This window comes from Anabrus simplex, chromosome 13 (assembly GCF_040414725.1).
Source record: "Anabrus simplex isolate iqAnaSimp1 chromosome 13, ASM4041472v1, whole genome shotgun sequence".
NCBI classification, from domain to species: Eukaryota; Metazoa; Arthropoda; class Insecta; order Orthoptera; family Tettigoniidae; genus Anabrus; species Anabrus simplex.
In genome coordinates this window covers 75,685,652-75,697,915 of record NC_090277.1, presented here as the reverse complement: position 1 = coordinate 75,697,915, position 12,264 = coordinate 75,685,652, and the positions used below count along the sequence as shown (strand labels likewise).

General features: G+C 43.0%; 1 non-coding gene across 1 annotated transcript; it reads right to left on the bottom strand.

Moving 5' to 3' along the window:
• Positions 1 to 591: 591 nt before the first annotated feature.
• TRNAR-UCG (transfer RNA arginine (anticodon UCG)) lies at positions 592 to 664 on the bottom strand. The gene has a single exon. It is a non-coding gene; the product is annotated as a tRNA-Arg (tRNA).
• Between the last annotated feature and the right edge of the window lie 11,600 nt (positions 665 to 12,264).

Sequence of the window (12,264 nt, the reverse complement as noted above, 5' to 3'; positions counted from 1 at the left end):
CGGGCTAGACGACAGTTGCCACTATAGATCATTCTTTGTTATGAAAATAAATAAATTATGGAATGAAATTTTAACTTAGATTCACGATCCTTGAAAACGGGTTCATGGAAAAAAAAAATTAATATTTCCTTTACGTCGCGCCGACACAGATAGGTCTTATGGCGACGATGGGATAGGGAATATCTAGAAGTGGGAAGGAAGCGGCCGTGGCCTTAATTAAGTTACAGCCCAAGCATTTACCTGGTGTGAAAACTGGAAACCACGGAAAACCCCATCTTCAGGGCTGCCGACATTGGGGTTCAAACCCATTATCTCCCGAATACTGGATACTCGCCGCACTTAAGCGACTGCGCCTATCGTGCCCGGTGTGTGAAAATGGGAAACTACGCAAAGCCATCTTCAGGGCTGCCGACAGTGGGGTTCGAACCCACTATCTGCCGGATACAAGCTCACAGCTGCGCGCTCCTAACCGCACGGCCAACTCGCCCGGTGACTACTAGCTTAATATTACAGCACCGCCATATACAAATTCACACAAACCTTAATACTACAATATACAATGGGTTGAGCGTTGCATTAAAATATAAAATACGACCGTGACAGGATTCGAACCTGCAATCTTCGGATCCGAAGTCCGATGCCTTATCCGTTAGGCCACACGGTCCTTCGATAGCGTGGGATTTCTGGCAGCATATTATTGTCGTAAGGAAGTTGTTTATGTGTTGCGTATGTTCTTCAGTCTTTATATCGGTGCGTACTTGTGTTGAGTGAGATGTTTGTGATTAATTACCCTACGTGTGTGATTTCTTTCTTTAAGATTAACACACTGATTTATTTGCTTTATGGGTGAGGTTCAGGAAGAAACAGAGGTAAACTTTGCTCCTAGTTTTTGCCCCTGTTATCTTCAACTCACAAACTGAGTTTCACAAATGTATGTACTGCCGTTTTCCCGCTAAGCTGTTGAACAGAGCCATTCGATATGGCAACCCTGTTTGTCACGAGAGCAATACATGGAATGAGCTACAGCCAAATTAGCTTGCATTCTAACCACCTACTGCCTAAATATCTGGCTACTGATTAAAATAATTTCTATAACAGTTGGCCAGTGAAGCCACCGGATGATACAAATTATTCATTGTCAAACAAATCCTTTTAGAATTGATGATTTGATGTTAAGGATATTGATAATAGTTTCCCCTGACAATTATTACTTTCATCCTTGTATGTGGCAATCATGACGTGTTCAAGGAATAATGACTGAGCTCTAGGCCGTTGTGATATTTGGGTTACTGCTGTTTTTGTTGTAGTAGAACAAACATCGCTTGCTCATTTTAAATGGACTGTAGAGTTTGTTGTTCGCCTCTTTTATTGTGTTTAAAACAGCTGCGTACATGGACCGTGAACAGTACTGGAATTGATTTAGAACATCTGCATGTATTGGAGCAACATATGACGTGTTTGTCGCCGAATATAGCACGCTTCCCCCAAAGTAGGATGTTGTTGATGAAAATAATAGAGGCAGTGTGACCAAGTACACAGGAAGACTGGTTGGATATTCATCAGCCGACTTTAGAGGAGAACATCATAGCAAATATCATACAAGGCTAGGTCAGCATTCTAAACCACCATCTCTGTTATACATAGGTCCCGGCACTTTACAGATTATCATTCGTGCTACACATAATATTCTTGTGATTCATTTTGACTTGAATATGTCTTACAGATGGGGGTCATCCGAAGCTTGTGTAACGAGACGCAAGAAAATATGTGACGGAAGTGATGTCACATTAGCCTTTATCGTAGGCCTTGGTCACCAAAGATTCTGCGGCTGTGGATTTGTATAAACAGGGTCTGTGGAAATAGAAAGTGTACCGTCAGTGACGTCACATTAGTTGTTAACGTAGGCCTTGGTCGCCAAAGATGCTGCGGCTGTGGATTTGTATAAACAGGGTCTGTTGAAATAGAAAGTGTACCGTCAGTGACGTCACATTAGTTGTTAACGTAGGTCTTGGTCGCCAAAGATGCTGCGGCTACAAGTTAAGTTCCTTTAACGTAGAGTTGCAGTTCTCTTTGATATAACATTGAGTTTCATTTATTGAAAGACATACTCATAATCATTAGCTTCTCGCAAAGTGAAACGTTTCTTTTATTCTATAGAGTAATATGCACTTTTCTAATAATTTGGCTTTCATTTAGAATTCAGGAATATCTTAGTCACTCGCAATTTGCGAACTAGTGTGATCTTGGAAAATACTATAATATAAATAAGCAGGAGTCGGAAGGGATTAAATGCATAATTCTACAAGAGATTTCATTGAGTAATAGAATGAAGCTGTTACAAGCACGTAAAACATTATAAAATTTGAGCCACTTAATGTATAACATGAGTCTTGTTTTTTTTTTTATTTTGTTGGATTTGTTAAATACAATTAGGCCTTATATGTGCAGAGAACAAAAGTAGGAATTGAAGATGATATGAGTGAAGAAAGAGATGTAAGCCATGGCTGCAGTTTATCGCCGATAGTGTTCTCTGGAGGAAATAATCAATGAAAGTTTTAATGGAAAAGTTGGAGTTTAGTGTTGGGGGTTGGAGAGTAGAATGTACAATATTTGCAGATGATATGGTTGTCATGGCAGAAAACGCACGAGAAATGGTACAGATGTTAGATGAACTCAACATTGAACTACAATAATAGGGAGTGAGAATTATTAATTATAAGAAAACCAAAAGTATGATAACTGGAGGAAGAGGTAGAAAGTGTATTGATGCAGGGGGTGAAGTGTAGAGCAACTCAGTAACTTTAAATATGTAGGAAGTATGACCAGGGAAGATATGTACTGCACAACAGAAATTAAGAAAAGTATTGCCATTGCAAAGAAGGTTTCAAGAGAAAATTGGATGCAGTTATGCATCACTAGACCAAGCGCCAAAAGTTGGTTGCTAGAAAATCGCGTTTAAATTTGGTTCTATGTGTAAATTGGAGCGAACATAATTTTGCTAAATATGGTATTACTGGTATTGTAGGATAATAGATTGTACCTTCTTACCAAATTTCAAAATGTTTATACTCGCACTACATAGATTTTCTTGAGGAAATGGCGCTTAGTCTACCGATGCAATTTAAGGTTTTTCTCAAGTGCGAATAATGTATCATGATGTTTCATCAATAACCCCTAACTGTTGAGTATCTACTGAGTAAAACATAAAAAGATATAACGTGGCGGCAGCGATGATTAAAAACTGAATCTCCTACTGTCTGGAAAGGCCCGCTAAGTGCTTGATCCACCACGAACCGCGCCACAGCTCCGGTACATTATTTAAGTTTTAGATAGAGGAATTCTACAAGGGAAGTTATTCTCTAAAGTCGTTGCTATAACGACTTAATGATTTGAGAAATTTTAACTTATCTGAGTCAAATACAAATGGCAAGACATGAGCCATTGTAGTCTATACAATTTTTGAATGGATTTTCCTTCACGATAGGCCTATTATATTCTGAGAGTACAATATTGACGTGATATTTTTAAGCCTATGGGTAAGTTTTGTTCTGCTTGAGACAGAAAATATGATTAAAGATATTTTCTCCCATAAATGCACACAAATCACTGGACAGGTGATAAGACTGTTGCTCTCAGTTGATTCAATCTTGAAATCAGGATCTCCATTAAATCCATCTACGTCATCCACGACGTCAGAATCTGCTTGAAGATTATGGTAAAATTGTTTGGCATCTGCAGGTATTAGGTGCATCAGCGAACCAAAGTCTCTTAGTAGGTTTTCCTTTTGGCCACAGAGGTATTAATGCCTGGTGAAAGGGAACTCTACTTTCCCGTGATCGTCCCTGTCTTGACTTATTTAGATTTACTTCCTGAGATTCACCATCAAATTCTAGAGAATGATTTTCAGACGCAACCTTCTTAGCAAGTTGCATTAGGAGCATTGTCCTTCGCCCTACTTTTGGAAGTACTTGATACATCGCTGAACTTCGTCACTCACCGTATCACCACGTAAAAATGTCAGCACTATCGAAAACGCGGGCTCCCTCGCTGTCACCCCCTTGTGGGTGGGGGCGGTAGAATAACACCCACGGTATCCCCTGCCTGTCGTAAGAGGCGACTAAAAGGGGCCCCAGGGGCTCTGAACTTCGGAGCGTGGGTTGGCGACCACGGAGCCCTTAGCTGAGTCCTGGCAGTGCTTCCACTTACTTGTGCCAGGTTCCTCACGTTCATCTATCCTATCCCACCGCCCTTGGTCAACTCTTGTTCTTTTCCGACGCGACGCTATTAGGTTTGCGAGGGCTAGGGAGTCTTTCATTTTCATGCCCTTTGTGGCCCTTGTCTTCCTTTGGCCGATATCTTCATCTTTCGAAGTGTCGGACCCCTTCCATTTTTTCTCTCTGATTAGTGTTATATAGAGGATGTTGCCCAGTTGTACTTCCTCTTAAAACAATAATCACCACCACCACCACTCCCTCGCTGTCATCCGCGCGCAATGTGAGGAATGTGGCGCTTGGTCTAATGATGCAAACTGGAACGTCGCATAGTCTACTGATGCAGTTTACATTTTTACTGATTCCCGCTTTGTCGCTTAGGTTTTCTGTTTACTAACAATTAACGGCCTCTTGTGATGCAGGGGAGAATTTTTTATAAATTGTTCGAGCCTTCCTCTACAAGATGGCGCTAAAATCTCAATTTTCGTCAAATGGCGCTTAGTCTACTGATAACGGCATCCAATTGAAGATCTGAGGAACTCGCTCTCCATTCTTACCATCATGTATCATGTCGTTCATTTCATCTCATTAACTCCTCGGATGAGGTTAGCGTCAACAGCGACATCCGGTCTTAAAAAGTTGCTACGAAGATTCATATTACTCCATATCCGACTCGGCAAAGAAGTGGGACAAGGGCTGGACACATATTTTAACATCAATAATGATCATAAACGTAATGCTGTCCTGGATCTCGTTTTTCAAAGTAGTATCACAAAAGAGACGGTTATGTTGTTTCGTTGGCCGACTTATCTACTGAGTTGTGGCTGTACGTGGCATGTAGTTCACTCACTGTCACCCATCAGCGCTGCACTCACTTGATAGCGACTTGTTGCAGTTTGTAGCGAAGTCTGTAAACTTGAGAACTGACGAACAGAGAGAGGTTAGATACGCCTGCCGCAACATTCCTGTGGCGACTGTCTGTTCGCCTGGCTCTTTGTACTGTGCGGAGCATCTTGTTCTACACAAAACCGCACATTTTAAGACTGGCTTTAGATTTTCTTTGCGATAAAGATGAAAAACAAATCCAAAACATATGTTCTGGAAGCAGTCGAACGAAGTCTGGTGATGCAGGAAATATTAGATTATGAAATGAAGTCTCAAAGAAAGTAGACTAATATTGTTACTTGGGAAGTAAAATAACGAATAATAGCAGAGGTAAGGAAGATATGAATAACGTGCAGACTAGCACAAGCAAAGGAGACTTTTCTTAAGAAAATAAATTTGCTCTCTTCGAACTTTTTATTTTCACAATTTGCTGTACGTCGCACAGACACAGATAGGTCTTGTGCCGACGATGGGACAGGAAAGGGCTAAGAGTGGGAAGGAATCAGCCGTGGTCTTAATTAAGGTACAGTCCCAGCATTTGTCTGCTGTGAAAATAGGAAACCACTGAAAACCATATTCAGGGTCGCCGACAGTGGGGTTCAAACCCACTATCTCCCGGATGCGAGCTCATAGCTGCGCGCCCCTAACTGCACGGCCATATCGCTCGGTGACTTCGAACATTAATGTAGGAATTAAAAATATGTTTTTAAAACGACACCCAGGACTTGTTCAGATGGTTTTTGATGGAAGTGTAGGCGGTAAGAACGGTAGGGGTAGACCGAGGTATCAAACCAGTCCATCGACTGATGACCCAAATAACAATAACAATAACATGGACTTTATTGCACATAATCAAAAAGATGATATTAAAAACAGATTTTTCAGTTTTAAAACGATATAATTTCGTGTGCCTATTTCTAGCCGAGTGCAGCCCTTGTAAGGCAGACTCTCCGATGAGGGTGGGCGGCACCTGCCATGTGTAGGTAACTGCGTGTTATTGTGGTGGAGGATAGTGTTATGTGTGGTGTGTGAGTTGCAGGGATGTTGGGGACAGCACAAACACCCAGCCCCCCGAGCCATTGGAATTAACCAATGAAGGTTGAAATCCCCGACCCGGCCGGGAATCGAACCCGGGACCCTCTGAACAGAAGGCCAGGACGCTGACCATTCAGCCAACGAGTCGGACAGTTTCAAAACTAATGAAAATACATAGAATTGAACACAATAGCCAAAATTTTCTCAGTGTTTTCACCTCCTACAATAGCATACATTTAATGAAGTAATTTAAGTAAAATTGAAATAATAGCTTCGCAAATTTCTCGTTGTTCTGATTCTTCTCCATTTTCCAGCGAACATTCTAACTGAAATTACGAAGCTCACGTTAAATTGCAGCGCACTCCCGCTGCTATTAGTCAAGTTATTTGTTGTGTTTTGATTCTTCAGCCAGTTGGAATTCACCAATCATTAGCTGCTCATTCGATATCGAAGACAATGTTCGTGTCATTTTGTGCACTATATTAACAGTCCATGTCCAGACAAAGTGTCACTGTGGTGGTACTACCACTACTAAAATACACTGACTGACAGAGCAAATGCAACACCAAGAAGGAGTGGTTCGAAAGGGATGAAAGTTGGGGAAAAAAACAGAGACGGCACGGACGAATAATTGATGTTTATTTCAAACCGATATGCAGGTTACACAATGCGCACGGCATCGACTCAGTAGGATGTAGGACCACCGCGAGCGGCGATGCACGCAGAAACACGTCGAGGTACAGAGTCAATAAGAGTGCGGATGGTGTCCTGAGGGATGGTTCTCCATTCTCTGTCAACCATTTGCCACAGTTGGTCGTCCGTACGAGGCTGGGGCAGAGTTTGCAAACGGCGTCCAATGAGATCCCACACGTGTTCGATTGGTGAGAGACCCGGAGAGTACGCTGGCCACGAAAGCATCTGTACACCTCGTAGAGCCTGTTGGGAGATGCGAGCAGTGTGTGGGCGGGCATTATCCTGCTGAAACAGAGCATTGGGCAGCCCCTGAAGGTACAGGAGTGCCACCGGCCGCAGCACATGCTGCACGTAGCGGTGGGCATTTAACGTGCCTTGAATACGCACTAGAGGTGACGTGGAATCATACGCAATCGCGCCCCAAACAATGATGCCGCGTTGTCTAGCGGTAGGGCGCTCCACAGTTACTGCCGGATTTGACCTTTCTCCACGCCGACGCCACACTCGTCTGCGGTGACTATCACTGACAGAACAGAAGCGTGACTCATCGGAGAACACGACGTTCCGCCATTGCCTCATCCAAGTCGCTCTAGCCCGGCACCATGCCAGGCGTGCACGTCTATGCTGTGGAGTCAATGGTAGTCTTCTGAGCGGCCGCCGGGAGTGCAGGCCTCCTTCAACCAATCGACGGGAAATTGTTCTGGTCGATATTGGAACAGACAGGGTGTCTTGCACATGCTGAAGAATGGCGGTTGACGTGGCGTGCGGGGCTGCCACCGCTTGGCGGCGGATGCGCCGATCCTCGCGTGCTGACGTCACTCGGGCTGCGCCTGGACCCCTCGCACGTGCCACATGTCACTGCGCCAACCATCTTCGCCACAGGCGCTGCACCGTGGACACATCCCTATGGGTATCGGCTGCAATTTGACGAAGCGACCAACCTGCCCTTCTCAGCCCGATCACCATACCCCTCGTAAAATCGTCTGTCTGCTGGAAATGCCTCCGTTGACGGCGGCCTGGCATTCTTAGCTATACACGTGTCCTGTGGCACACGACAACACGTTCTACAATGACTGTCGGCTGAGAAATCACGGTACGAAGTGGGCCATTCACCAACGCCGTGTCCCATTTATCGTTCGCTACGTGCGCAGCACAGCGGCGCATTTCACATCATGAGCATACCTCAGTGACGTCAGTCTACCCTGCAATTGGCATAAGGTTCTGACCACTCCTTCTTGGTGTTGCATTTGCTCTGTCAGTCAGTGTATTTTTATTCCCCCCTGAAGGGGGAGGTGGGCCTCTTAGACGGTGACTCCGTCTCTCAGACTAGGAGATTTGTTACGGTGAAGGAGGTGCACGAAGAAGGTGAAGGGGTTGGCAGTCGTGGCCTATACCAGCAACTCCCCTGACATTTGCCTTAGTGCATGAGAATGGAAAACCACGGAAAACAATTCTCAAGACAGCCGACGGTTGGGGCGAGCCGTGAGGTCCAGTCCTGTCCTGTCTCCCAAATGCAGAGGCGTAGAGCCGCGGTAGAGCCGCGGCCACCCCTCCTCTGCTTGGTCGGAGTGCAGAGCTGTTGGACCACAATAGAGCCGTGGCCTCTTGGTGCCGAGACCCAATCTGCATCCACCGACCAGACAGTGGTATCCACCATTGCTATTTACAGACATATCGTGACGGAAGCCCTTTCTTGCTATGACGTCAGTTGCTGAGTAGAATCTCCAATGTGTTGATGTGCATTGATGACACCAGTTTCCATTGTACTCATGGAAATGTTTGTTCATTTGATATGGATCTTCGTAATCCTTTCAGCATGTGGTTACGTGTAGAAGTTTTTCGTCGTTTGAACCTCTCCTCGGTTCAGAGAAGTTTCCGAAGTATTAAAGAGGTAAGGAAACCCACTGAGAGTAGAAGTTCGGCGGTGTAAAAGTGAAAACAGGCTTGCTTTCAAATACCACAGAGCCAAGATCCACAGGAAAATAGAAAACTCCAAAAATCTGTGCGAAAATCAAATGATCAAAACTATGTCTTTCGATGCATGGCCATGCATCAACGGCTTCTAATTTCACATGACCGCCAGCCATAAGACATAGCGTGAAGGGTTGCTAGGCAACAATACCTTACATCACTGCCTGCACGATTGCTAGGTAGCAATACCTCACATCACAGGCTGCACGGTTGTTAGGTAACAATACCTTACATCACTGTCTGCACGGTTGCTAGGTAATAATACCTTACATCACTGTCTGCACAGTTGCTAGGTAAAAATACCTTACATCAATGTATGCACGGTTGCTAGGTAACAATACCTTACATCACTGTCTGCACGGTTGCTAGGTAACAATACCTTACATCACTGTCTGCACGGTTGCTAGGTAACAATACCTCACATCACAGGCTGCACGGTTGTTAGGTAACAATACCTTACACCACTGCCCGCACGGTTGCTATGGTTACACTTCCGTCACACATTTTGTCGTGCGAAATTTTCGGATGATCCCCAGCCATAAGACATATTTGTCAAATTACTCAAAGTACGCTTTACAAGTAATTCGATTACTTCCCAACTCTGGTAACACTCATGACCTCCACAGGCGGGCGATCCACTAATCTGAAGTGTTTGAGCAAGAACCTCTGGAAATTCAAGCAATGGTCTAATTGTATCAAACGACCTGAATGTAATGTGTTACGTGCAATTAAAGCCAGTAGAGAGGGAGAGAGAGAGAGTGTGTGTGTGTGGCGCCACCCGCGTCCTAGTATGATTGGCTACATTTGAAGAAGTGCCCGGCAGGTGTCCCAAGCGGTTGGCGGCCTCGACCACCAGACGGACACCAGTTTCTCGTGGCGCCACCAGTGTCCATAATCACGGCCGACTTGATGCGTCGCTCTAGCTAGCTCGTTGAACGCAGCGAGAGATCCAGTCGGCCGTGCTTCATATAACCAAATTCCCGCATCAACTGGTGTCGCCACCGGCGTCCTAGTGTAATTGCAGCCTAACGTTTTAAAGCTAGCCTATATAATATTAAAGCTGAAGAACATTTTATTGAAGACGTAATTTCAGTATATTCTTTATTTATTTCCTCCCTCTCTCTCTTATCGTTACCTCAAATCTGACGATCGTGACCTCCGAGGAGGTCATTGGTCAGTTGTCTCCATCTCTTGTTCTTGCGGTCCTCGAACAGACATGCTGCACCTAAGAGGTTCAACAGCCCAGTTATACTCTTGATAATGTTCGCCCACGATCTCTCTTGCCAGAAACATTTCCAAGAATGATCAGTTTTCCTATGGTATTCCCAAGTCACTAGTGTGTCCAAAGATTTGTAAAACTGTTTGTATATATAAGGTGATCGTCTGATTCTGATGATGTTGAGCTGATTTATAATGAAATGCTGTGCAAGGTATGAGTAAATGTCTTCGCCAGCACCCCATTTCAAAAGAATTAATTTTCTTCAGGTCATTAAGTCTTCTAATAGTGTATTCCAAATTACGCCTTATGAGTGTTTTAAGTTAAGCGTATTATAATATTACAACTGAAATTTGTAACTAGAATATATTTAACATAGTTACATGATATATTCTTCACGTCGTTGCATTGTAGGAGTTCACGATTGCAGCAAATTGAAGCACACCTTATTAGTGACGATATTCTTGAGCAGTTATGATTTCGTTTCTCAAATTCATCACTACAACACGTGCTGCTTACTGAACCACTGAGGTCGATATACGAAGGGAGACATTTTATGTTCTCCCATCTCGTATCGTCAGCATTATGGACGCGAGATATTTTTAAGTGTGACACCTTGCAAGTGTCGTATTGTCCCGAGACGCAGGTATCTTACTGGCTTCAGCTTTGCTGCAGCTTCTACAACCGCTAGTTAACATAAGATAGACAGAGTGCAATGATCCTCAATAACCGAGAGGAAGATTTATACCCTTACATTCACATAGCGTCCGATGCCATATAATAATTACTGTTATGCTAATGGTTAAGACTAAAGCCCGGATTTTTATGCTGTAACAGGTTAGATTGCAAACTAATTTGTTTAGTAGGAAGTGTCGGCCACCCGCTCTTCCATAATGTAGCAAGAGTAACATATATTAATAGGGGTTCTGATGGGCCATACCCCTAATGTTTATGCAAACCTCATAGCATGATCGTTGTGAAGGTAGACTATACTTGCTACTCGCTTCAGTAAGTTTGTATTCTAACCTATTACTGCATAAATATCCGGGCCCTAGTTATGACCTTTTCACCCCTTTTATGTCTGATAGTGGCCGGTTTCATCACTTGTAATGGAAAATTCTATTGTAGTTCCTTTTCAATTTTCTGTTAGTGTAAATTCAGAATTGAATGTCAGATTAGTGATACAAAGCTAGAACAGGTCAATAATTTCAAGTATTTAGGTTGTGTGTTCTCCCAGGATGGTAATATAGTAAGTGAGATTGAATCAAGGTGTAGTAAAGCTAACGCAGTGAGCTCGCAGTTGTGATCAGCAGTATTCTGTAAGAAGGAAGTCAGCTCCCAGATGAAACTATCTTTACATCGGTCTGTTTTCAGACCAACTTTGCTTTACGGGAGCGAAAGCTGGGTGGACTCAGGATATATTATTCATAAGTTAGAAGTAACAGACATGAATGTAGCAAGAATGATAGCTGGTACAAACAGGTGGAAGCAATGGCAGGAGGGTACTCGGAATGAGGAGATAAAGCCTAATTTAGGAATGAACTCGATGGATGAAGCTGGACGCATAAACCGGCTTCGGTGGTGGGGTCATGTGAGGCGAATGGAGGAGGATAGGTTACCTAGGAGAATAATGGACTCTGCTATGGAGGGTAAGAGAAGTAGAGGGAGACCAAGACGACGATGGTTAGACTCGGTTTCTAACGATTTAAAGATAAGAGGTATAGAACTAAATGAGGCCACAACACTAGTTGCAAATCGAGGATTGTGGCGACGTTTAGTAAATTCACAGAGGCTTGCAGACTGAACGTTGAAAGGCATAGCAGTCTATAATGATAATGTATGTATGTATGTATGTATGTAAATACTTATTAAATTCCTTTAGTTTATTTTTCAGTTCCTTGTCTATTAAGTGTGTTTTTATTTATCTGGTTTATTTTTAAAATTTGATTTACCATTAATTTTTCTTCTATAACACGTTTAAGTTTTAATAGTCAATGTTTTATTGTATTGTATTTAATTACATTTATTATTTTTTAATATTGTTTTTATGGTCATGGCCATCCATCCATACTTTACATCACAGCCTTATCCTTATTCCATATAGTTACTGTCGACTGTGAAGTGAATGTTAATTCATCATCTAGCACGTAAATGAAAAATGAAAATTTTTGTTTTAATTTTTACTTGTTTAAATGTTTTAAATAAATTTCCGTTGTCTTATGAACCTTGCAGGGTAATGAGAAATATGTTTAA